Source organism: Sphaerodactylus townsendi, linkage group LG01 (assembly GCF_021028975.2).
Source record: "Sphaerodactylus townsendi isolate TG3544 linkage group LG01, MPM_Stown_v2.3, whole genome shotgun sequence".
In the NCBI taxonomy this organism is placed as follows: Eukaryota; Metazoa; Chordata; class Lepidosauria; order Squamata; family Sphaerodactylidae; genus Sphaerodactylus; species Sphaerodactylus townsendi.
In genome coordinates, this window is record NC_059425.1 from 180244089 (window position 1) to 180271296 (window position 27208).

The 27208-nt window shown below is 49.1% G+C and overlaps 1 protein-coding gene across 3 annotated transcripts in view; it reads right to left on the minus strand.

The window, feature by feature from the left end:
- Positions 1–27208, minus strand: part of PAK5 (p21 (RAC1) activated kinase 5) — a 195159-nt gene that overhangs the window by 121374 nt on the left and 46577 nt on the right. The gene's annotated exons all lie outside the window — the stretch shown is intronic.

Sequence of the window (27208 nt, forward strand, 5' to 3'; positions counted from 1 at the left end):
TGCGTCCTCGGATGGATCTTTGTGGAATGGCAGGACTAGCAGTCAGGGGCGCACATGCTCCTGGCCAACCCACCGACCGCGCCGCTCTCCCCTAGATGCCGCCATCACCTGCCCCCCGCATCTTGCGCCCTTTTGACGGTAAGGGGCTTGCCTAAGTTGGCAGGGAGGGGGGAAGCCACAAGCCACCAGGGGAGGAGGACGGGGGAGCGCTGCCTCCTTCTGCCGTCCATGGGGTGGGCATCAAACTCAGGTTTTGCCCAGGGCTCCAGTTTGCCTCGTTACGCCCCTGCTTCTAGAAACGCTCTGCTCACCATGAGCAGTCCTATTCCAAGCCAAGGTAAGCTTTCCATAAATAAAGTGGAGCATATGCAGATGTATGACCACGTATTTCAGGCCCCGGGCTATACCTAAGCAAACAGGAAGATTAAACACTGGGCAGCCGGGAGTGTGGGGGATATAAACCTGAGATTAGAGAGATATTTTTTTCCTATTTCATTTCTGGCCCTCTTGTCTGCAATCTAATCTATTTTCTTCAGAGAGAGATACTTTCCACCCTTGAATCATAAAACCGCATTATATAATTGTAGGTATTTGACAATCTCCAATCACAGGAACTCTCAGACAGCATTCCCACTGAGTCAAAGCTCGCTTCTGCTAGACAGACAGGGCATTCGGAGGAAAAACTTTCAATCACGCCTGCCCCGAGCCAGTCCATTGAGGGGAGACGAGTTTAATTTCCGGGGCAGCCAATTCCTGAGGCTTCAACCGCGGAGCTCTCTTTGATACACAAAAGAAAGAGGGAATGAAAACAAGATTAAAACAAAGCATTAGGGGGGTTGTTTGAAAAAGGAGGGCGGGGAGAGGAGAAATTGATTTGCTTTCCCTAATGCCTGTTTTCATCTATTTTATAATTTGGGGCTATTTCTGCTAAAGCTATGCAAATCAGCAAGCCCAAGCTTCATTTGTTGCCGCAGAAAACTGGGGTGTCAAACACACACACACACACACACACACACACACACACGGGAGTCTGGATGCAAAAGCTTTTTCTTACTCTGGTAAGGACCCTGAAAAAGCACCACCCATTAACTGGTTGTGGTGGGTTTTCTGGGCTGTGTGGCCGTGGTCTGGTGGATCTTGTTCCTAACGTTTCGCCTGCATCTGTGGCTGGCATCTTGAGAGGTGTATCACTGTGTGTAACAGGCTTCTCTCTGTGATATGCCTCTGAAGATCATGGCATGATGGGATATGTCAGCTCAGATTGAGAGAAAAGTACCCATATGAAGCCAATATAAATTATATCTACAACCTGTGAGGCTGATGAAGCCATCGAAAAATGCGGATTAGGCGCAATGCGTTTTCCTCCTTGTGTTTAAAAGAAAGTGGACTTATGCCTGTGCACAATTTTGGACTTATCATTGAATACGTACAGAATACTTATCTTAGTGGATTCATATAAAATGTTGATGAACCAAGATGGACTGAATATATTTATGTATATATATATATATATATGTTTTCGCATTGATTGACTACTTACCTTAAGGATGTTGAACTGATGGGAGAGTATGAACTAAATACTTACCTGAATTAATACGGATGACCCTGAATCTATTTGTTATAGTTGTTAAAAATAAGTTGAAATAAATTCATGTATATAGATATATACATTTGAAATATTAGTTATAGCCAGAGTGCAACGGTAGTGGAAGATCTATTATTATTAATACCTCACAGAAGAGATGCCAGCCACAGCATGCAAAAGTGGGAAGCATTATTTCACGAATCGAGATCCTACCAGTACCACGGCCACACAGCTCTTAAGAAACTACCCATAACCAGTTGAATCCAGCTGTGAAAGCCTTCAACACCACCCATTAAGTTCAAATGTAAACTATGGCCCCTTCCGCACATGCAGAATAATGCACTTTCAATCCACTTTCACAATTGTTTGAAAGTGGATTTTGCTATTCCGCACAGTAAAATCCAGCTGCAAAGTGCATTGAACGTGGGTTGAAAGTGCATTATTTTGCACGGCCCCTTCCGCACACGCAGAATAATGCATTTTCAAACCACTTTCACAACTGTTTGCAAGTGGATTTTGCTATTCCGCACAGCTTCAAAGAACCCTGAAAGCAGTTTGAAAGTGCATTATTCTGCATGTGTGGAAGGGGCCTATGCAGGGGAGAGCCACACTTTGTTCTCATGATATAATTTTGAATGTTCAAAAGTCATGGTGTGCAATTTGGATCCAGGCCATGGCACAGGGAGGGGGCTTTCAATTCTTCTGCCTCCCCGCAACAGAGATTACTTGGAATGCGCACTTGTGAGAGCCAGGTCAGGGCACAAAGTTCATACTTGGAGCTATTTCACACACCTTTTGCTCTCCCTGATGAGGCAGGAAGTAAACTGGAGATGGGAGGGGCACCCAGCCAATGCCCAGGAAGTGACAAAAACTTCTTCCTGCCTCCCTGACCAAAGGCTGGGAAACACCCAATCAGACGTTCCCCACCTCCAGTAGACTGGCACGGCCTCTATGGTGGTGAACTGGATGTGGAAACCACATCATTGGGGTTTGATGTGGATGAACTTATCCGCACATCTGAGACAGCTCTTCAACTTCCACTCATCCTGAATAGTCACACTGGAACATTACGTGCTCATGCAAACGGTAACAGCCTCAATGATGTTAATTACCAGGTGATCGCTGGCCTTTTCTGTACATCACACTTTCCCCACTTCCAAAGTGTTACCATACCGCCCTGGCATAGTGAGGAGGAGTGCTTATTCACAGGCCCACGTGCCTGCCTAGAAGAAGAAGAGTTTGGATTTGTATCCCCCCTTTCTCTCCTGTAGGAGACTCAAAGGGGCTTACAATCTCCTTGCCCTTCCCCCCCTCACAACAAACACCCTGTGAGGTGGATGGGGCTGAGAGAGCCACAAGAAGCTGTGACTAGCCCAAGGTCACCCAGCTGGCTTGTGTGGGAGTGCACAAGTTAATCTGAATTCCCCAGATAAGCCTCCACAGCTCAGGCGGCAGAGCAGGGAATCAAACCCGGTTCCTCCAGATTAGATACACGAGCTCTTAACCTCCTACTTCACTGCTGCTCCTAATAGATGATCCAGGCATTGCAGAGATAGGGAGTCCATTCTCTAGCAATAACCAGGTCTACTCTACAAGAACTGGTTTCTGGTTCTCATGCTCTCAGCCTGCTTGCTATATCAGTACATTTTTAGCTGAACAGCCAAGGAAGAATATGTCCTCAATACGATACCGAATGGATACTTATTTCCAGCCACAAGGAGACTCCTGATTATCTCAACTTAGATACTCCCTTCGGTAACTAACTTCTTCTGACCACCTTACAATGCACTGGATTGTTTCTTAAACAATCCATCCAGATGCCTCCCAGAGGTTGTCCTGACATTCCCCAAAGGTTGTCCTGACACCCCCAGAGGTAATTTTTCACCCTATAAAGATACGACCAGTGGTGGGATCCAAAAATTTTAGTAACAGGTTCCCATGGTGGTGGGATTCAAACTGTGGCGTAGCGCCAATGGGGCTGGGCGGGGCACGACAGGGGCATGGCTGGGCATTCTGGGGGCGGGGCATTGCTGGGCGGGGCTGTGGCAAGGACGCAGCCGCTGCGCCAGTCCTTGGGCGGGAAACGAATGCATGCAGGCGCAGGCTGCCACGCACGCCGGTGCACCTCCTGCTAGACTGCTTCAAGTTCTGCGCACTACTGCTGAGAGGAGGGGCGTAACTAAGGCAAAAATCACGTGGCAAAATCACCCATTAGTAACCCCCTCTCGGCACACACAAATAATGAGTAACCTACTCTCGGGAACCTGTGAGAACCTGCTGGATCCCACCTCTGGATACGACCCTCCAAAGGGTCAACCGCCAAGTGCCTTTGACATTTTCCTGTTTCCGCCGCTGTGTCCGACGCATTGCCCCCTGGAACTAAACATTGGCTGTTTGGTTCTGAACCCTGGATCTCCTTCATGTTGCAATCAGGTTGTATTACCCATATATCCCATACCTGTTTTCTATTCCTAATCTATTTTCCAACCTACCTATAGCTTAGGAACTGAACTGAACCAAATGCTTGTGAGCCCCTTATCCCTGCAATAAAGATTTTCAAATCTGCATTATATTCCTCTCTGTGGATGTTCTTCTGAGAGCTGATCTTCGAAGACACGGGTATTAAAGCTTCCTTGCCCAGCCTCTCGCAACATTAATACGCAATCTGCTCTAAGCTAACATTCCCCACATTATGGAGAGACTCCAATAATTGAGTTTCCACCTTTTCCGTACACCTCACCTACCCCATTTCCAAAGTGTTTTCAGTTGCACTGTTTTCAACATACACTCTTCTCCTCCAGACATTTCCTGACAGCCATTTCTTTCCTTCTTTTGCTGTTTTTACACATGCACTGCAGCGATGATTCACAGCATCACTGATTTGATGGTCCCCCAAGAAGGGGGAAAAGGAAAAAGGCAAGAAACTAGAAATGAAGAGTACACGGGCAAAGTAGCGAGGTGAGGGACCAAAGAAAACGGTGGAGCAATCACCAAGGGGAGGTTGGGTGACTCCATAGGGGGTGTGGATGATGGTTCACTGTTTCAGAGGGAAAGTAAAGAACATTTCAAATATGTTCACATTGTGAGGGAAACTAGCTTGGAAATGTTTCAGCGAAAAACATGGTCAAAGTGTTCTTTAGAAACTACGGAGGAAAAGCTTCTTGGAAATGTTTCCAGAACCCAACGGAGGGAAACTAGTGCAGAACTCCATGAAGGAAACGTTTCATCCGATATCAAATCCCCTATATTAAGAATAAATTATCATCCTAGAAACATTGTGATTTGTGTGGGAAAGGCCACTAATGTGCAGGCATACTTTGTCTCTCGTGGAGAGGAAAGTGGCATTGTGTTGATTCCACAATGGGCCTTTCCCCACTTACCTTAAGCCCCGCGCTACTCTCCTCAAGTAGCGTGGGGTCCCCCTGCACTCCCCATGACAGGGGCGGCGACAGCGCAGCCACCCCGATGCTGCCGCTGTCACGCCCCCTCAGCGCGCGGCATCCCTGGCGCTCTTGTAAAGGGCGCCTTTTGATGACCCCGCGCAGAGTTCGGGGTCGTGGGGATGCCCGGCGCGCACCAGGGATGCCACACACTGAGAGCAGCGCGCGGCATAGGGGAGATCCTTCTGAGTGGGGAAACGCCCAATGACACTTCCGGTGCAACCCAGAAGTGATGTCACCATGTTGCGCAGATGTGGTGACATCACTTCCAGGTTTGCCCAAGAAGTGACATCACAGCATCAGTGCAACGCTATTCATCGGTTCCATACCCCTGCCCATCTCCCAGAGGTTGCCAGTGCTGGGCTGCCAACCCTACAAATGTTTGAGTTGAGTTGAATGTTTGGTGGGTAAGCAGTTGAACTAGATCCGTGGTGGTGAACCTATGGCACTCCAGATGTTAATGGACGACAATTCCCATCAGCCAATTGGCCATGCTGGCAGGGGCTGATGGGAATTGTAGTTCATGAACATCTGGAGTGCCATAGGTTTGCCACCACTGAACTCGATGTTCTGCAGGCTTTTCCTGTTCTATGATTCTAAAGTCTACCTTTTCTACTGAATCATTTTCATTGCTTTTGTGTACATCCTTGCTTCAGCTGGGTCCATAAGAGCTTACAGGAGCTCTGCAGTTCACCAAATTATTGTAGTATGATGCATGAGGAGACCCTTGAAGCAGCAAAGTTCAGAAGCGTCAGATGACGCAAAATGACTTCAGAGAACACAGAATGCTGATGATGGAAGAACAATTCTGGCTGCCTGTTTCCAAGGCTGAATCAAAACCTGGTCCCTACCAACCCTTTAAAAAGTTCACCTGTCTGAATGCTGAAAGAATTGTCTTCTTCTCCATGCTCCTGCCCAGTCACGATCTGTTGGCCAGGCTCTGCTCTACCTGCAGCTGGAAGAGACGGGACCTTTGCCATAGCCGTGCTCCACTTGTGGAACTCTCTTCCTGCACAGGTTAGCTTGGTAGCCTTTGTTAGTTCTATGCACCAGTCTAATACTCACTGTTTCCCCAGACAACGTTGGTGGAAGTTTCTGGAGCAGCAGTGGCATAGTGGTTAAGAGCAAGTATACTCTAATCTGGAGGAACCGGGTTTGATTCCCCGCTCTGCCTCCTGAGCTGTGGAGGTTTATCTGGGGAACTCAGATTAACCTGTGCACTCCAACACACGTCAACTGGGCGACCTTGGGCAAGTCACAATTCTTCTGAGCTCTCTCAGCTCCACCTACCTCACAGGGTGTTTGTTGTGAAGGGGGAAGAGAAAGGAGTTTGTAAGCCTCTTTGAGTCTCCTTGCAGGAGAGAAAGGGGGGATATAATCCATCTCTTCTTCTTCGTCATCGTCGTCGTTTAGATGACTGAGTGCCAAGGTGTGAGCCTGGAACGACTGAGAGTATGGAATAGATATTTTCTAAACAGATAGTGTACTCCTAAGTATTTGCATTCACAACCATTCTTGGTTGCTTCAGTGGCCCTTCTTTGTTCTTCTTTTTTTTTTTTTGGTATTCCTTCTGAAGTGATCTCTACCCATCAGGCATTACATACCCGATGTGACTTTATCACATGGAGTCTAGTCATATTAACTAGCTATGGCGATCACCAAAGGCAAATGAAGCCCACCAGGGTAAGAACTTCCTTGCCTGATTGGTCCTAGTGTCTATTAGGGATCAAAAAGTTGAAAGAGGGACCTCTCAGTTTCTATTTAGGGTGGCCAGGCCACCGCCAGCAATCCTCAGGAGCAAGCCAGGAGCGGGGACTGGTAAACAGAAGTGACAAAAACAGGAAGTGACATCACAATCACTGGTAAAACTGTTGGAACATACCCTAATCCAATGCTTCAGGCACGAATGGGCTAAGCATCAGGTTGCCAGGAGGTCTCCTGCTATAGACAGAAACTTGACAACATTACTTCTACTGGCTGTTTTATTTAGAAACAAACTCTCCTCCTCAATAGAGAGCCAGCGTGGCGTAGCGGTTAATTCAGGTGCACTCTAATCTGGAAGACTGGGTTTGATTCCCTGCTCTGCCACTTGAACTGTGGAGGTCTATCTGGTGAACTAGATTAGTCTGTGCACTCCAACACACACCAGCTGGGTGATCTTGGGCTAGTCACAGTTCTTCAGAACTCTCTCAGTCCCACCCACCTCACAGGGTGCTTGTTGTGAGCAGGGAAGGGAAAAGAGATTGTAAGCCCCTTTAAGGCTTCCGCAGGAGATAAAGCAGGGATATAAATCCAATTTATTGCCACTTTTCCCAATGAGACTTCATAATTCGGTAGGATAACCATGCAATCCTATACAGTTTAAGCCTATTGATTTCAATGGGTTTAGACTGGAATAACTGACCCTAGGCCTGCAGTGTAAATCATTTACGACCTCAAACAAAAGAAGCAAACACAAGTATCATATTTTTTTTTAGCACCTTCACCTTGCCGCACTAAAAGTCCTAGAGGCAGAACAGCTCCTGGCAAATTGAATCAACCACTGACTTCCCCTGACCAGGACAATTAAGGCACAGCCACGAGTCGCTTCTCTGTTTGCTGCATTTTGACACTGATTGACAGATGCACAGCGGGGAGATCAGAGGCCCGATTATCTCCCTGCCTTTCATCTCTCAGAGAAAAACTGATTACGGTTGGGTGGTACACTCGCAGGGCTACATCAAACAATTTATTTTGAAGTGTGTATTATGGTTCCGAATCCATTGAGGGCAAAGACAAATACCAACAAGCTTTATAAATCCAAGATAGGCTGAGTGTGCTTTAAAGCCACTTCAGGAGAGCCGCAGAGAACACACTTTTTCAGTACATCTGTAGAAAACCACAGCACCGGATATGTCAACACAGAGCAATCCAGGGATCTGCACCCCCCCATTTTTCTTTGCAAGTCTGTTAGTCCTCTGCTGAATGTCACAAAAATTTAAATTTATACCTTATATACTCGCGTATAAGTCTACTTTTTCAGAACATTTTTTGTGCTGAAAAAGACCGCCTTGACTTACACGTGAGTGAGGGTCCCACTTAATTCTTGTGTGTCGTTCCACCCCCCTCCCATCTTCGCTCTCTCCTGCCTTCTTCTTTGCCTTCCCGCTTTCAGCCGCATTCTCTGCCTCTGCCTTCTTCTCTGCCTTCCCCCTTTCAGCCGCTTTCTCTGCCTCTGCCTTCTTCTCTGCCTTCCACCTTTCAGCCGCTTTCTCTGCCTCTGCCTTCTTCTCTGCCTTCCCCCTTTCAGCCGCTTTCTCTGCCTCTGCCTTCTTCTCTGCCTTCCCCCTTTCAGCCGCTTTCTCTGCCTCTGCCTTCTTCTCTGCCTTCCCCCTTTCAGCCGCTTTCTCTGCCTCTGCCTTCTTCTCTGCCTTCCCCCTTTCAGCCGCTTTCTCTGCCTCTGCCTTCTTCTCTGCCTTCCCCCTTTCAGCCGCTTTCTCTGCCTCTGCCTTCTTCTCGCCTTCCCCCTTTCAGCCGCATTCTCTGCCTCTGCCTTCTTCTCTGCCTCCCCCCTTTCAGCCGCTTTCTCTGCCTCTGCCTTCTTCTCTGCCTTCCCTCTTTCAGCAGCATTCTCTGCCTTTGCCTTCTTCTTGGCGGCAGCTGGCCCCTGGCTCTTGGCGGGTGACAGCCAGTCGACCTGGGTGAGCTGGACAAGTTCCAGGATGGAGAGGTCAGTGGCAGAGACCTTGGGATTGGTGAGATGGGGGCAGAGGCGTAGCTACCATGGGGACATCCGGGGACAAGTGCCCCGGGCGCCACCTTGTGGTGGGCGTAAAAATTGCAGGTTCGTTTATGGCTTTTTCTATTTTTCAGGGTTTTTTCCATTTTTGGCCTGCAGGGGGTGCAGTTTTTAGGCTAGCGGCACCAGAATTTCAGAGTATTGTCAGGTGACTCTCCAGATGATACCAGCCAAGTTTGGTGAAGTTTGGTTCAGGGGGTCCAAGGTTATGGACCCCCAAAATGGGTGACCCCATACTCCATTGTTTCCAATGGGAGCTAATAGGAGATGGGGGCTACACATTTGAGGGTCCATAACTTTGGACCCCCTGAATCAAACTTCACTAAACCTAGGTGGTATCATAAGGATAGTCTCCTGCTGATACCACCCAGGTTTGGTGAAGGTTGGTTCAGGGCTGTTATGGACCCCAAAGGTACCCTCATCCCCATTGTTTCCAATGGGCGCTCATGGTAGATGTGGCTACCCTTTGAGGGTCCATAACTTTGGGCTTCCTGAACCAAACTTCACTTAACCTGGGTGGTTTCATCAGGAGAGTCTCCTGAAGATAGCCTAAAAGTTTGGCTGTTAGCTTAAACATTGCTCCTGACGGAGGCCCTCAATGATTTTCCCCAGGTTTGCTTTCTTTAAAATCCACCTCCTTTGAGTGGGATTTAAAGGAGAATCTGGGCTCCCTAGATTAAGAAAAAACATTGAAACTATTGTTGAAGGCTTTCAAAACTAGATTCAACTGGTAGTTAGCGAGTTTTGCAGGCTGTGTGGCCGTGGTCTGGTAGATCTTGTTCCTAACGTTTGCGCCTGCATCTGTGGATGGCATCTTCAGAGGTGTATCACAGAGAGAAGTCTATTAGAAGGCTGGACCGACACAGTTAATAATAGACTTCTCTCTGTGATACACCTCTGAAAATACCAGCCACAGATGCAGGTGAAACATTAGGAACAAGATATGCCAGGACTACATTGCATGACCCAGAAAACCCACAATAACCACATTGAAATGATGCTGTTTGGGATGGGGAATCTACCCTGAAACAGCATCACTTTCAATGTTGTTTAAACTAGGGAGCCCAGAGTATCCCCTTAAGGTGGATTTAAAAGGAGAATCTGGGCTCTGTAGTTTAAACAACACTAAAAGTGATGCTGTTTCAGGGTGGATTCCCCCCTTCAAAAAATAGCATCACTTTCAATGTTGTTTAAACTAGGGAGTCCTGGGTGTGTTCAGATTTGTGTGTTGGGGCATGTTCTATAATGCGATGGTGACTTTGAGATGACCTGGTGCAAAAAATGTTGTTTGGTCATGGTGGGGAAGAGACGCTGCCCATATGGGGGGGGGGGGCGCAAAACTCAGATTTTGCCCCGGGCTCCATTTACCCTAGCTACACCCCTGGATGGGGGTCAATGGCAGAGACCCCCAAATAGCGCCTGAACGTATCTATTTTTATTTTTGAAATTTACCAGTAGCTGCTGCATTTCCCATCCTAGACTTACACTTGAGTCAACAAGTTTTCCCAGTTTTTTGTGGTAAAATTAGGTGCCTTGACTTATATTCGAGTTGACTTATACACAAGTATATACGGTATGTGGGTTAAAGAAATTAAAGAAAACCAGGGTTCCTTCTGTGATGGTGCTCGCCAGTATTGAGTACCAGCACTCTTTCTCAGGGATGTCCTGGTGTGCATTCGGATAAGCCAAACTAGAAAAATAAACCCTGACTATCCAGACTGAGCCAAAAATCTGAAAAATTTTCAGCTTTTCTACAGCTAATGCAAAAGCACAGGGGAGAAACATTAAATATTCTTTGAAAAACCAAAAATTAAAGCCTATTTGTCAGGTTGGCAATTGTGTTTTAAATTTAACCCCCGCCCCCCAAAAAAACAACAACCCTTACTTGGGGATGCTGTGTGGTTTCCGGGCTGTATGGCTGTGTTCTAGCAGCATTCTCTCCTGACGTTTCGCCTGCATCTGTGGCTGGCATCTTCAGAGGAACTGATCCTCTGAAGATGCCAGCCACAGATGCAGGCGAAACGTTAGGAGAGAATGCTGCTAGAACATGGTCATACAGCCGTGAAAGCCAACCGACAATTACATCAACCCTCTACTTTATTGGTGCTCTGCTGGGCTTCCGGGTAGGTTCTGCTGGTTTGGAAAGCAATGGGAGGATGGATATCTGGGAAATGGTTTTGGGTTGGGGGGCAATTCTATGGGCACCCGGTTTTGCTCCATTTGGGTGCTCATAGAATTGGACCCCCCGACCCAAATGTCACCAAATTTGGTGCTTCTACCTTGAGAAACAGCCCCACCCACAGAGCGCCACAGAGATCACCCATGGATTGCAGTTGGAGCAAACATGGTGGGGACCTTTTACTATGGATGCTTGGATGTGATACTGGCCTATTAAAGTTTATAAGGAATTTGGGAGGACTGTTTTGCAAGGTAGAGGAACCAGATTTGCAGTGTAACTGCGAGTGACTTTGCTTTGAAGAATCCCCACGTTTGGTGAAGTTTGGATCAAGGAAATCCAATGTTATGGGCCCTGAAAAGGGAGTTCCCCATCCTCTGTTGGAAAAAAAACTGAAAACTTCAGCAGAAGATGGAGGCTACGGAGGACCAAGATCCTTCAAAAGACAATCTTAAAAAGTTAATCTCCTTAGCTTTGGCCAAATATATGAGCATGAAAGAGGAAGAGATGGCTTCAAAGATTGAAAAAGTATACAGAATCGACTCAGAAAAATCCAAAATCATAGGGAATGTATAGTGACTTTTTTTTTCTTCTATGCAAAAGACTCTGCAGATCAAATTATGGAGGTTCATAGAAAATCGGCGTTTAAGAGGGACGATACAGACATCATAATCATCATGAAATATCAATCAGAGCCCTGAAGAAATGAAAAGACTATGCTTTTCTAGTGAATGCTCTTAGGAAGAAATAGATAAGATTCACATGGCTTCGATGGGAAGAACTCCTCTTTACTTTTAAAGGACAATGACAGAGAATCACCTTTATAGCAAGTACTAAATTCTATAAGAAAAACAACAAGGATCTTAACTAATATCTAATACCCTGTTTCCCTGAAAATAAGACATCCCCTGAGAATAAGAAGTAGTAGAGGTTTTGCTGAAGAGCTAAATATAAAACATCTCCCAAAAGTAAGACGTAGCAAAGTTTTTGTTTGGAAGCATGCCCGTCGAACAGAATACCAGTGCATGCAGCTGTGGAGTGGAAAAAATAAGACATCCCCTGAAAATAAGACATAGCGCATCCTTGGGAGCAAAAATTAATATAAGACACTGTCTTATTTTCGGGGAAACACGGTAGTTGGAACTGTTGAACTGAAGATGAAAAGTTAGTAAAATAGACTAGACTGTTAGATATTACAAATAAGAGGAATGACAGACGACAGTCTTAACTATATAATCTGTGGGTTAGAAGATTTAAGCAGAGAATTGAGAATTTTTACATAATTGTCTTCAATTTTTAGAACTACTGGTAAGTTAGCAAGGTTATAATATAGGTATATTTGTATTTTATATACAACCGAATATAAGTAAGAAACATTTTAAAAGTTGCTGGTCGAGATGCTGATGGGAAAAATAATATTCTATAGATAATTTTCACAATGGGTTAAGGATGGGAAGTCAAGTAGTTATAATGCCATGAAGCTGTAGAAATAGCTGGAAACTGTATGGTTGGCCATAGAGTCCACTCCTTGTTTCATGTAGAGCAGGGGTAGGGAACCTGCGGCTCTCCAGATGTTCAGGAACTACAATTCCCATCAGGCTCTGTCAGCATGGCCAATTGGCCATGCTGGTAGGGGCTGATGGGAATTGTAGTTCCTGAACATCTGGAGAGCCGCAGGTTCCCTACCCCTGATGTAGAGTGACTGGTTCACTATTGTGTATTGTATTGTATCCCATAAGCTGTGTTTGTAGTTCTTAAACATGAATAAAATTATTATTAAAAATGTGTCCCCATCCCCCACCCTAACCTCTTCTCCTAAAAATGCATAATCATCCGTCCCCCATAATGCCCCCCAACCAGAGGTGGGATCCAGCAGGTTCTCACCAGTTCCCAAGAGTGGGTTACTAATTATTTGTGTGTGCCGAGAGGGAGTTACTAATTGGGTCTGCTTTTCCATTAGAAATTCCATTAGGTCCAAAAATCATAAAGTCCTGTTGTTTCCTATGTGGCTGGTTAGCGAAGGTAAAAAACAGGATAATTCTCCCTGTTGGGCTGTTTTAAAAACATGTTTTAGTAAAATGGTACAGTTCCTTGTTTAAGGAAAGTATCCTTCTTTTGATTTCTAGAAACAAAATTAAGTATTTGAAAGTATTAAGTATTTGACAGGCAGTCAATTAGAGGAGAAGTAGTTGTTTCTGTTGGCAGTAGACGATAGGACTTGCTATAATGAGTTTAAATTACGGACAGAAAGATACCAGCTGGAAATTAGGAACATTTTTTTTTTACAGTAAGAGTTTTTACAGTAACAGAGAAATTATTAATACCCCGCCCCCGAAATGCCTGGCCACGCCCCCACCGTGCTCTGCCCAGCCCCATTGGTGCTATGCCACTGTTTGAATCCCACCACCATGGGAACCTGTTACTAAAATTTTTGGATCCCACCACTGCCCCCAACACATTTCAGAAATTGGGCTGGGGCTGAACCAAAAGGGAGCTGGTACAGGTGAGAGCAGGTACCAAATAAAAAAAGAGTCTAAGGAGAGGAGGGAGAGAGGCACCCCCCAGAAGGGGTCTCCCATATGCCCGGGTACAGAGAGGGGGTCTTGGCCAGGCGCCTAAACGTTTGCAGTCGGCGCCTGGCAGACTTCTGGGAGGAGAGTGTTCCAAAGTACAAGGGTTGCTTCAGGGAAGGCCCTCCGGGTGGCCCCAACCCCCAAATCTTGGGAGGCAGTGAAGCTACCAGGAAGCATCCCCCCCCACACACACACACACTGAATTAACTAGCATCTGGGATGGGTTCACTGAAAAATGAGTGGTGGGCCCACAAAACTCTGCCTGATCAGGGGGTCTCCAAGCACAGGCATTCCATATCACCTGGTCCTTTCATCTGGAGATGTTTCTGGGGGCTGAACCAGCGACTTCCTGCATGCCCAGCAGATGGTCTACTGCTGAGTCCCAGCTGCACCCCAATAACTCTTAAGAACATAAGAAGAACATAAGAACAAGCCAGCTGGATCAGACCAGAGTCCATCTAGTCCAGCTCTCTGCTACTCGCAGTGGCCCACCAGGTGCCTTTGGGAGCTCACATGCAGGAGGTGAATGCAATGGCCTTTTGCGGCTGTTGCTCCCGATCACCTTGTCTGCTAAGGCATTTGCAATCTCAGATCAAAGAGGATCAAGATTGGTAGCCATAAATCAACTTCTCCTCCATAAATCTGTCCAAGCCCCTTTTAAAGCTCTCCGGGTTAGTGGCCATCACCACCTCCTGTGGCAGCATATTCCAAACACCAATCACACGTTGCGTGAAGAAGTGTTTCCTTTTATTAGCCCTAATTCTTCCCCCCAGCATTTTCAATGTATGCCCCCTGGTTCTAGTGTTGTGAGAAAGAGAGAAAAATGTCTCTCTGTCAACATTTTCTACCCCAGGCATAATTTTATAGACTTCAATCATATCCCCGCTCAGCCGTCTCCTCTCCAAACTGAAGAGTACGAAACGCTGCAGCCTCTCCTCATAGGGAAGGTGCTCCAGTCCCTCAATCATCCTTGTCGCCCTTCTCTGCACTTTTTCTATCTCCTCAATATCCTTGTTGAGATGCTACTCCTCTCTGCTGGTCTTCTTCTCCACAGCTACTCCTCTCTGCTGGTTCTTCTCATCAATGGTGACGGACAAGCGTGTTTTCAACAGTGCAGAAAAGCTCCCTAATCAGAATTATTTGCAAAATATAGAAGTTGCATAATTCCATGGCAGACGGCTCTTGGGTGGAGAACAAGGGGTTTGTGGGCAGGTCCTTCTGCTCGCCTTTTGGAAACGGCAACTTTTTAAAAAATACACACAATAGGAACTCAAACTAACACTTTTCAATGATGTCATATTCAGTATTTCAGCTGGCTTATCCGTTACAAAGACATTCTGGCTTTATGTGACATTGTCATTTGATTTTTTTAAAAAAAAAATATGATTACAATGGAGGTTAAAAACCTGCCAAATATTTCAGGGAGCTTATCAGAATTAGAAAAAAAACATACCTATTAGATTTATTTTGCCACTGCTGTATAGATTTCCAGGTTGCACAGACCGATGTTATATTTCCTTGCTGCTTACAGATACCTATTCTGACGTAACATACAATTCCGAATCATCTTCAAGGTGTGGGTATTGACCTTTAAGGCCTTATGCGGCCTGGGACCCTCGTACCTTCGGGACTGCATTACCCCATATGTCCCAAATCGACTTCTGCGTTCTGCAGAGGCCAACTTACTGGAGATCCCTGGCCCCTCCATGACGCGGCTGGCCTCCACTCGGGCCAGAGCCTTTACGACTCTGGCCCCAGCCTGGTGGAACACTCTACCACCAGCTGTCCGGGCCCTGCAGGACCTTGGAGAATTCCGCAGGGCCTGTAAGACTGAGTTGTTCCACCGGGCCTTTGGAGAGACCAGCCGCTGAGACCCCCCTCCCCCCCCCCGCCATATAGGGGTCCCCAACATCTTCGGGACCCACTGTGCTTTCTGGGCGGGTTGTATACGGGTTTTCGTGGGATATTGTTTTTAGAATGTGCTTATTTTAATTCATCTGTATGTTTTATACATGACATTGTATTGTTCACCGCCCTGAGCCCTTCGGGGATAGGGCGGTATATTAAATAAATAAATAAATAAATAAATAAACACACACACACACACACACACACACACACACACACACACACACACACACACACACACACAATGCTGCCAGGTTTTGTGTAGCATCAATGGAGATGGCCTGTGTTATAAAGCTGGCTTATTTACCAATTACATTGCTCCCCTATGCCTAACCCCCTTTTAATAACCCCCAGATACAGAGGCATAGCTGGGCCAGAGTGCGCTCGGTGCGCACTCTGTGTTTTCCACCCCTCCGCTGCGGTGCCCTGCCCCCCCCCCCCGCTGCCCCCCACACATTTACCTTAGTTCAGCCTGGAAATGGCCTGGTGGAAACTACACTTTCCATGAGACCTTGGGGCTTGCAAGGTCTCCTGGGAAGTGTAGTTCCCACCAGGCCATTTTCAGCCTGAAGGGAACAGGCCGCTTCTCCAGCCTGCAGTTTCAATAAAGTAAGTGTGGGGGCAGGGGAGGGATCGCAGGAGGGTGGGGGAGTGGGGTGCCCCTAGGAGGGGTGATTTTCCGCTCCCCCCAGGCATGCATCTGGTGCAATGCGCACCCCCTTCGGCCCCCTGGTAGCTCCGCCTCTGCCCAGATATTTAAAACAGGAGACTTGCTCAATACAAACCTTATTGACAAATAAGAATAAATGTGGGGTCCCAGTTTTAGAGGAATTAATCCCTGAATGGTCTTTTCTCCAACAGTGGGCAGTTGTACATGATGCTCTCCAAAGACCAATAGGGGTCCTAGACAGAATAGCAGCAGCATCTGCATAAAGCAGGCTGGAGAAAAGTCTATTGCTCGTTTAAGAGGATGAAAGCTTTTGAAAACAGCAAGAGGAAGAGCACCACAGGTGCCAAAATCATCACACCCCTTGTGAATGTTAAAAATGAGATCTCCATCATCTACTTAGCATCTGTCATGTCTGGCTATGACGTCTGACAACTGAGTTCTGACAGCTTCTGATTTTCGACATCCTGCATTTTATGTGTGACAGTATGTGGGGTTCCTTGTTGCAATTCAGAGAAAGATTATAAGCAGTCTACCTGCATGAGACAGGGTCATTTCATTGCATGAGGTAGAACAATTATTTAACAGACAACACTTTAAAAAAATCACTTCCCAACATGGGACTGCCTGTATAGGGCTGTTGTGAAGATTTAAAAAAGGAAAGGAGAATGATATAAGCTGCTTTACACCCCCTTTGGGGAAAAGGGCAGGGAACGAATGAAAGAAAGAAGGGCTTGTCTGATTTGAAGGAGATGACTGATATTTTTTCATGGAAGGAAGGTCTATCCATGGCTATTACCCATGTCAAGTGGAGGATTGCAAGAAACTTTTGGGGAGGAGGAGGAGGAGGAGGAGGAGGAGGAGGAGGAGGAGGAGGAGGAGGTCGACGACGACAATGACTTTTCTATCCCCTGGAAGAAATAGCTCCATTGGAGGATGGAGTCTACAGTTTTATACTCTTCTTAGGTCCCTCCCCTTTTTAAATTCCACCCTTTCTAGGCTCCACCTGTCAATTCTCCAGGAAGTTCTCAATCCGGAGTTGGCAACCCTATCTCCTTCCCATCCAACAGCCAATCCTGCCCTACTTTATCTGCCCCTCTATCCTAAGTTTTCTGTCTTCTTCTCCCCATTCCTGCATACCGCCTTGGGAAGCTATAGTCCAGTGGTGGCGAACCTATGGCACGGGTGCCACTCAGAGCCCTCTTTGTGGGCACGCGCAAATAGAGCCCCCCCCCCCTCCGCAATATCTAGGCTGGCCTGGGCCGCTGGGCTCGATTATTAGCATTAAACCTAAGACCTCGTTTTGGGGAAGCAGTGTAGGTAACCCTGTTAAGCGCTGTTAAACCCCACTGATTTTCATGTGAAGAACTAAAGCACAATCCTTTACCTGGAAGTAAGCTCGGTTGCTGGCAGTGGGGCTTGCTTCTGAGTAAATCCTCCTAGGGTCGTGATTCACCCGTTGGAAGAGTTGCACGGTTGCTTCAAAGCAAAGCCACTGACTACCACCAAGCTTACTCCTGAGTAACGCATGCCCTGGAGCCAACCATTTTTTCTAAACTAAAACCTCAGGTTAAATTACCATGTTGGCACTTTGCGATACATAAGTGGGTTTTGGGTTGCAATTTGGGCACTCGGTCTCGAAAAGGTTCGCTATCACTGCTAGAGTCTTTCTCCACAGTGGGAATGAAACATCTTACATTTTTTTCTCCTCTCCTCCTTTGTATCCCCACAACAACCCGGTGAGGTGGGTTAGGCTGAAATCATGTGACTAGCACAAAATCACACAGTAAGCTTTCACAGTGGGATCGGGATTTAGAGCTCTAAAGCTCTAACAGCCACACCACACTGGCTTTCAGTGTGGCTGCTGCTGCTGCACAGTTGCAAACAACCCGACCTAGTTGATTCATGTAAGTTGGGTGGCATCAAGTGGTCCAGAGGTTTCTGCCAGACCTAGGGTTGCCAATCCCCAGGAGGCACCCAAATATCCCACGGAATTATCGCTGAACTCCAGACAACAGAAAATGGCTGTGCTGGAGAGTGGATATGGCATTATATCCAGCGGAGGCCTTTTATTTTCTCCGAATCCTGCCCTCCCCCACAAAATCGCCAGAAATTTCCCAACCCGGAGCTGGCCACGCTAGCCAGGCCTGACCCCACTGAGGCCTCCTTCAAAGGCTGAAATAAGCCTGGAAAGGGCCTTGCCTTTCATTGGCAGAGCCAAGCCTGGAATCTGTGGTTGCCTAGCAACAGTCACTGAGGGACTTTGTTGCTTAAAGCTGTAGGCACTATCATTTTTGGCCTTTTAAAACTCCCCAATCTATTTCTTTTTTTAGCTTTCAGATTTTTTTTTCAGGCTGGTACAAATATCTATTTTTCCTGTTTACAGTTCCAGGGGCCAGACTTAAGTATCCAAAGATGTGCCAACTTCATAACTGGAGCATACAATAGTTGAAAGGAACTGTTATTTTCAGAGACAGTATACTCCTGATTCCTACTTGCTGAGAGTCTGCAAAAAGGTTTGCCCTTTGTGCCTATCTGACTGACCTAGCAGTGGCATAGTGGCTAAGAGCAGGTGCCTTCTGATCTGGAGGAACCGGGTTTGATTCCCAGCTCTGCCGCTTGAGTTGTGGAGGCTTATGTGGGGAATTCAGATTAGCCTGTGCACTCCCACACACGCCAGCTGGGTGACCTTGGGCTAGTCACAGCTTTTCGGAGCTCTCTCAGCCCCACCCACCTCACAGGGTGTTTGCTGTGAGGGGGGAAGGGAGAGGAGATTGTAAGCCCCTTTGAGTCTCCTACAGGAGAGAAAGGGGGGATATAAATCCAAACTCCTCCTCCTCCTCTCTTTCTTCTTTCTTCTTTCTTCTTTCTCCTCTTCCTCTTCCTCTTCCTCTTCCTCTTCCTCTTCCTCTTCCTCTTCCTCTTCTTCTTCTTCTTCTTCTTCTTCTTCATGGGCATGCCATAAACAGACTATTGGTCTGATCTTATGTTTCAACAGCTCTCTTCCTACATGCCATACCACAAATTGCTTTGTTCGCCATGTACCATGAAACCCTGCAGTCGGAGAAATCTAAAGACCCTTCAGACACACAGAGCTGAGCTCTTAAACTTCCAAGATATAGGCTTGGATCATGCAACGTTTTTCCTCTTGCGCTTCTCTCTGGCTGTGGAAGGCCTTCCTCTGCTAACATTCTCACCTCCGCTGCTGCTAACACTGCTCCTTCCGTGACAGGATCTTTGAAAAAACCCGCATCTTCCCAGAGTGGAACTGCTGGAGCAAGGGAAGCAGAACCACTGCTAGGGATCCCATTCCACTCCAAGCACTGGTGGCAATTTTTTTTAAAAAAATTGCAGCACTGTGGCCCCTTCCGCACATGCAGAATAATGCACTTTCAATCCACGTTCAATGCACTTTGCAGCTGGATTTTACTGTGCGGAATAGCAAAATCCGCTTGCAAACAATTGTGAAAATGGGTCGAAAGTGCATTGTTCTGTATGTGCGGAAGGGGCCTGCGTGGGGCGCTACGTCACGTCTGCTTTAAAAAGCAGAAAGGATGTAGGGCAGCTCTAGGAATGGCTGGAAACTCTATGGCCAACCATACAGTCTCCAGCAATTTCTACAGCTTTGTGGCATTACAGCCCCTCCCTGCATATTCCTACCCAGAACCGTAAAATCATTTGCCAGGCCTCATCTGACAACTCTAGCCACAGGAGAGGCCGGCCTCCTCAGAGGCCAAGAAAGAAATAATAAGATGGGAACGACATCATGGGATCCAAGCCAAGGAGATCGTTTGCCACCATATTTACGCAGCCGAGGGAGGTGCCGAATTTTAGCAGGAAACAAAGCACCATCTCACAGCTACTGTGTTCAGACTGGAACAATACTTTGGACCCTATCCTATTTCTTCTCCGGGGGAACAAAGTAAGGACATTTACTTTCGACAAGGGAATGAGAACAGCAGACTGCCGATTTTCCATCAGCTTGGGAAATCTAAATGCTAATAGCAGGAAGAAAACAGAGCCCGTTTCAGTAGCGGCAAACAGCCTGGCAGCCAAAACGCGCAACGGACCGTTTTCTACAGCCTTGTGGACTGTTGATTATGAAACAACGTCGTGATAAAAACCCCAAAACAGGTGGCACTTGATGTTCACTGAGAGCCAGAGGAAATATTCCTGAGTTTGGCGCCCCCTCACCCCGTATGGGCGGCCACCCTCCTCCACCACGGCCAAACAATGATTTTTTGCACCAGCTCACAAAACACCTCCCACCCCCAGCAAAACATCCATGGCTCTCTCCCCACCAACTCTCTTTCCTAATTTTGTCCTCACACCAACCCTGTGAGGCAGGTTGTTAGCCTGAGAAACAGCTCCAAGCCAGTGCAAGTGGGATATTAAGCATGTAAATCTCTCACAAATCACCCCCAGCAAAACATTTACCAAACAAATGTCAGCATCATCTCTCACAAAACACCTCCAGTGGAATCCACTCCAAACAGCATCACTTTCAATGGTGTTCAAACTAGGGAGTCCAGATTCTCCTTTTAAACCCACCTTAAAGGGAGAATCTGGGGTCCCCAGTTAAAACAACATTGAAAATGATGCTGTTTTGGGGTGGATTCTCCCCCACCCTGAAACAGCATCACTTAAAATGTTTAAACCGAGGCCGTCAGATTCTCCCTTAAGTCCATGTCGAAGGGTGTGGATTTAAAAAGAGAATCTGGGGAAATTTGGAGTGTGTCTGCTATCAGGGGTGCAATTGTTAAGTTAGCAGCACCAAAATTTCAGGGTATCTTCAGGAGACTCTCCTGATGATACCATCCAGGTTTGGTGAAGTTTGGTTCAGGGGATACAAAGTTATGGACCCTCAAAGATGTAGCCCCTATCTCCTATTAGCTCCAGTTGAAAACAGTGGGGGATGGGGGCAAGGTTGGTTCTGGTTAATGATCAGGTGGTGGCCCACTAAAGAATACACAGAGGCAAGCAGGACAAACCACCTCTAAACGTCTCTTGGGCTCATTCCGCACATGCAGAATAATGCACTTTCAAACTGCTTTCAGTGCTCTTTGAAGCTGTGCGGAAGAGCAAAATCCACTTGCAAACAGTTGTGAAAGTGGTTTGAAAACGCATTATTTTGCATGTGCGGAAGGGGCCTTGCCTTGAACAGTCCGCTGTGACTTGATGGCCCATTCCACAACCATTTCCTTGCACCCCACTAACAAGTTACCACATTTATTCTGGTCTAGAAACAGAGCGTGAGTGAGAAAGAACCCCAGAAATGAAGAAATCAGGTCAGCTGCACAGAGGAAAATCCTATGACAGTAAAGGGTTCGGGTATTTTTTTAAAAGAAAAGTCTAGGGCATTTGTAGTAATGCACCGCTGACCCAGCAGCACCGTGGTCGAGCGCTGGAACACCTACGCTCCTACGGCCTTCTGGTCGCACCGCACCCCCACTCCTCATCCCCCTATGAGTCACGGGTCATGAACTGTCTGGCTCAGTCACCGGGCGCAGGGACAATGGTCTTGCCCCCAGGTGAGGATTAGGCTCAGACGCTTACGCTCCTCTCCGCACGTAGCCAGGTGAGATCATGCATCACATGATGATCTCCCGACCTCCCGCTCTCCGGAACTCCTCCGTTCCTCCCTTCTACCCCCCGATAGAATCACAATAAAAGGTGCCAGGAACCAGCACGCGAGAGACTCGCTAGGAACACGGACCTCCGCGCTCCCGCTGCTGGCGATCTCCACCAGATGTTATCTCCGCGTCTCGTCTCGTTCTTGCGCTGACCACGTGGGTCAACTTCAAGCTGGTGCCGAAACCCGGGAATCCTCGAACCTCCACCCTGCTCACCGTCGCCTGGGAAAGGGCCGCGGTACCGAAGTCCGCATCCAGGGACCACCGTTTCGGTATCGCCTGTCCTCTGGATCGGCGCATCCAGAGACTCGCGTCCTAGGACACTCTCTCGTCCGACGGAACACCGGTGAGTATGGGAGCTTGCAAAAGCAGGGCTTATGACAAGCACGTTAACGAACTGAAAGCGTTAGCGAAATGCGGCAGGGTCTCCGTAAAGAGAGGGGAGCTGCACAAATTGGTTGAGGAGATTGAAGCTCAATGTCCATGGTACCCAGAAGGGGGGACATTGAATCTTAAGGACTGGGAAAACATCGGGCGCACTCTTCGCACAGAGCCTCGCGCGCCGATGTCACTGCTACTGGCGTGGAGACAATGTTATGTCGCCATCAGCCTGCAGACCTATGGCTCCGCTTGCTGTAGGTCAGCCCTCCTTTTCGATCTTTCACCTTCAATTTCAACCCCGGAATTTTCTCTATCCGCTAAATTGGACGCCTGTCCTCCTTCTGCCCCTTGCTTCTCCGCCCATTTCAAATTCTCAGCGGCTCAGCCGCCCCCCCTGCTCCGCCTTCATTTTCCGAAGCCACCGCACCTCCGTCAGCGCCACGTAATGGCGCGGGTTTCAAAACTCTCGCAGAGCGTATTAGACACGATCTGCAAAAGAAAGAAACCCTGACGGAAGACGATGCCGATATTCTCGCATTGTGCCCCGTCCATTTCACAGATACCGAGGGGGAGGATGGCATTGTTCGGCGGGTTGTCGAGTACCGCCCCTTAAGCTATAACATCCTCACTGAGTTCCGCAAAGCGATGCGGGACGTAGGAATCACTAGCCCCTACGTGAGAGGCATGCTAGAGGCAATCGCGAGGTTCCGGACGACTGGAAGACCACCTTCCGCATGCTCCTGAGCCCTGCACAGTTTGTGATCTGGGAGAGCGAGTTCCGCCAGCAATGCTTTAGCAGGGCAGCCGCCTCCGGCGGCGCCTACACCGCCGCACAGCTTTACGGCTCGATGCCTTCAGTAACCCCAACAATCAGATTGTCCTGCCTGAGGCCACCCTTACGGTCGCCTCTGAGTGCGCTTACAAGGCGTTTGTCAAGGTCCCCAATTCTGGCCAGCCCACACAGAGCTTCTCCGCCATACGGCAAAAGCCCCAAGAGCCCTATGCCGAGTTTGTGAACAGGCTCCAGGAAGCGCTCAAGAGGCAGGTAGATAGCGAAGAGGCCCAAAACGAGCTCCTCATGCGCCTCGCTAAGGAGAACGCCTCCACGGAGTGCCGCAGAGCAATCACGGGCCTGGGCAAAGACCCTGAACTGGCCGACATGCTTAAAGCTTGCCAGGACATCGGATCTTCCGCCCACCAAGCTAGCCTCCTCGCCGCAGCACTCTCCACCGCCAGGGGACAGCCTCCAGGATGATTGCTTTAACTGCGGCAGACCCGGACACTTCCGAAGGGAATGTAGGCAGCCCGGTGGGGGGGCCTATAACCCCGATGGAGGAGGGTCCTCCCCCAAGAGGAGAAGGCCGCCCAAGACCCGATGCCCACGATGCCAGAGAGGCTTCCATTGGAGAAGCGACTGCCCGTCGGGAAACTCGCGCCAGGGCGTCTCCCCAGCCCAGGACCAAGGAGGAGAATATTAGAGCAGACCCAGACACCAAGGCCCACGCCCAAACCGCCCCCCACTCGTGGCATCTCGCTCACGTGCACCCAGCCCATCTCCTTCAAGTTCCCCCACGAGGTCCTTGTCGCCCCAACCCAGTATCGCGACCCCATCCCTACCGGGACTATTGGGCTGGTGCTGCCTAAGGCCTCCGCCGCTGAGCAGGGAGTGTTCATCATTCCCGGAGTAATCGACTCCACGCACCAGGGACCCATCCATCTCCAGATCTGGACGAACATCCCGCAGGAGTTGCCCACCGGAACCAGCTGCGCACAGCTGATCCTCCTGCCCCACGCGCTGCCCGCTGCCGACCCAATAAAAGCGACAAGCCCCGGCAGCCACCATGGCGCAGCCAGCACCACCATCGTGGCGGTGGAAACACCCATCGGAAGCTCCCGCCAGTACCTGGAGCTCGCTATAGAGGGATGCATGTTTAAGGGCCTGGTAGACACCGGCGCTGATGTGACTGTCATCAGGACAGCCGAGTGGCCTGACCAGTGGCCGACCGAGGCTTGCCAGCACATCTGGGGGGTGGAAACAAACCGCGAGGCGGAGCATCCGCCCAGCTCACGGTCCACACAGCCCAGGACTGGAGCGACAGCTCACAGTGCATATCGTCTTGGACATCCATGTTAATCTCTGGGAAGAGACCTCATGAGCCAGGTCAAAACGACCTTAGTCTGGGATGGATAAATCCATCACGCATGAATCACTAATCCCGATTGTACCTCGAATTGCCTTGAACTTCCGCAGGGAAACTACCCCCTTTTCTCTCCTTTCTTTTCCCTCTATCTTTCAACCAGCAGAGGCGGGAGGGCCAATTGGCTGACTGGCCCTCCCTGGATTAAAATCTGGGCCCGTCCTGATACCGCAGCACTGCCAGGACAGGCCCCAGTTTAAAAAGGAGGCTGCCGCACCAAATTCACTTTCATAAACCAGTTTAAAGGCGCCTCCAGTGGTCATGGTATTATAGCACCATCATCACTTCTAAGGCAGCTTGGCCGAAACAGCCCCTTAAGGAGTGGTTTCAGCGGGCGGCAGTTTCCCAAGATAATTCGATCAAAAAATTTTAGCACCATCCAGCCCCTCGTTGGCCACCAAGGTCACGGTAAGTACATTTCCCTTACAAGGAAACCCCCCGCCTCTGCATGTGGAGTCCTCTGCCTTCAACCGCCTGAATGCCTTGTTCCCCTGAAGCACCCATCCCCCCAAAAAGAGCTCCCAAAGCCCCTTTCGTACTACTGATTAAGCATGCATACCCACAATTCCCCCAGGGTCCGCCCACCCCCTGCCCTCCCTGTCATATAATTTTAAGAAAGAGGGATAGGCAGCCCCCAGCAGAATTGCATTAAAAGCAACCTTCAACTACACGCAGTCTGCAAAATAGCCTCACACATTAAACTCTAACTTTCGAATAAAAAAAGCTTCGATCTTGATCTCCGCCACCGCCGCTCTAGAACCGAGCCTGGCGGGACCCCGCCCCTCCTATAACCTGGGGAAGGGGGTGTGTTCAGTCCTTATTCCTACAGGCTCCTGTGGATTCCGACTCGCCATGACGGGCCAGCCCATGGAATGGCGCCAGGAGAAACCAACCCCATCCCAGAGAGATGGAACACATCTCTCTGAAGGATCCGCCCAGCGGCCTCAACGGGAACGCCGACGCCCGGCCAGAGCGGTCCAAAGACCGGATGACCTGGGGAAACATCAAAGCAACCGCCAGCCAAGCTCAAGAGCTGCTGCGCCAGCAAGGCCACCCTGAGACACCCGAGAACCTCTGTGCCGCTCTCTTTGCAGTCATCACCGCCAACTTCGGCGGCCACCATCCTTTGCCTGCTCTGCTGCCTCCTGCCGATGGCAATGCGGCCACCCCTGACGAGCTTTCACCAGACCAACATCTGGGGAGCAGTTTGCTGCCGCTGCCAACGTCTCATCTTTCTGCCTGGGCCCGGTACCTGCCAGGAGTCGAGGAGTTTGCTAAGCTCCTGCCTGCTCCCCGTTTGCAAAGCCCCTGGAGACTTCCTTACGGAGTCTGGTTTAAGTCCCTTCATGAATGCCTCATCCATCAGGTATTCCATGAGCGCTGACTGGGGACCCGTCGTCCAATCCCTCCCGGCCAGCGCTCTCTCCCTTATCACCAAGACTGTAAGCTAATCACGAAGTCCAACACCTGCGCTCGCATCGTCGGCGTGCCCAACCAAGGAGCCGACCTAGGCCCATTCGTCGGCTCGGCCAACTGGAACTGTACCGCACATGGAGGACATTCCCCGTGCTTGGGAACATCCTGCTCCCTAGGGGCTGGTTCTGGACCTGTGGGGAGAGAACTTTTAACTACATCCCGCCCGGCTCTCTACGGGACCCTCTGCTGCCTCAGCCGCCTCACCATTGTTCTACCTCAGGCTCCGCCCCAGGAGCCCGGGCACCGCCGCCGCCGCCGCTCCACTCTGCCTTTCGATCCCTCCTGCCGGAGCGACGCGGTTGCCCTCTCCACAGCCGAAATCGCCTCCCTCGCGGTTTCCCCTAGTGGGAGTCCCTGGACTGGCCTCTTACAATGCTAAGACTATTGGCCGGCTGGCCTGTGCCCTTCACCGAAGTCCATCAATTCTACCTCCACGCTCTGGATGCCCTAGCCTCCGAGCAACAGGAACTTCGTCAAGCGACCCTAGATAATCGTGCCGCTATTGATTACTTGTTGTTATTACATCACCAAGGTTGTGAGAATGTACATAATATGTGTTGTTTTAATCTCTCTGATAACTCCCAATTGATTCATATGAAAGTGCGTGAATTGCAAAAGGTTGTATCCAGTCTAAAGTATGATGTATTGCCCCATTGGTGGTCAGCCCTCTGGAGCTGGCTGCGGGGAGGATGGTTAAGTACTCATCGTACAGCTCTGCATTGGTTTGATTGTATGCCTCATCGTCGGGTCTTGTTTCGTTCAATGTGTATCTAATATTGCCTGTAACGTGTGTAAGAAGCCCCTCGACTTCCCCTGCCCCGCAACCAAGTTCTAATGTTGCACAAGCAGCTCGGTCAACTCGACCAAACAGCGGAGGAGACAAGCGTCCCCCAAATGCGCCCTCAGCATTTCGGCCTCCCTTCTAAAATGTAAAAAAGGAGGAGATGTAGTAATGCAGCTGACTCCAGCAGCACCGTGGTCGGCTGGAACACCCTCGCTCCTACGGCCTTCTGGTCGCACCGCGACTCCCACTCCTCATCCCCCTATGAGTCACGGGTCATGAACTGTCTGGCTCAGTCACCGGGCGCAGGGACAATGGTCTTGCCCCAGGTGAGGATTAGGCTCAGACGCTTACGCTCCTCTCCGCACGTAGCCAGGTGAGATCATGCATCACATGATGATCTCCCGACCTCCCGCTCTCCCGGAACTCCCTCCGTTCCTCCCTTCTACACGCCCCCGATAGAATCACAATAAAAGGTGCCAGGAACCAGCACGCGAGAGACTCGCTAGGAACACGGACCTCCGCGCTCCCGCTGCTGGCGATCTCCACCAGATGTTATCTCCGCGTCTCGTCTCGTTCTTGCGCTGACCACGTGGGTCGACTTCAGGCATT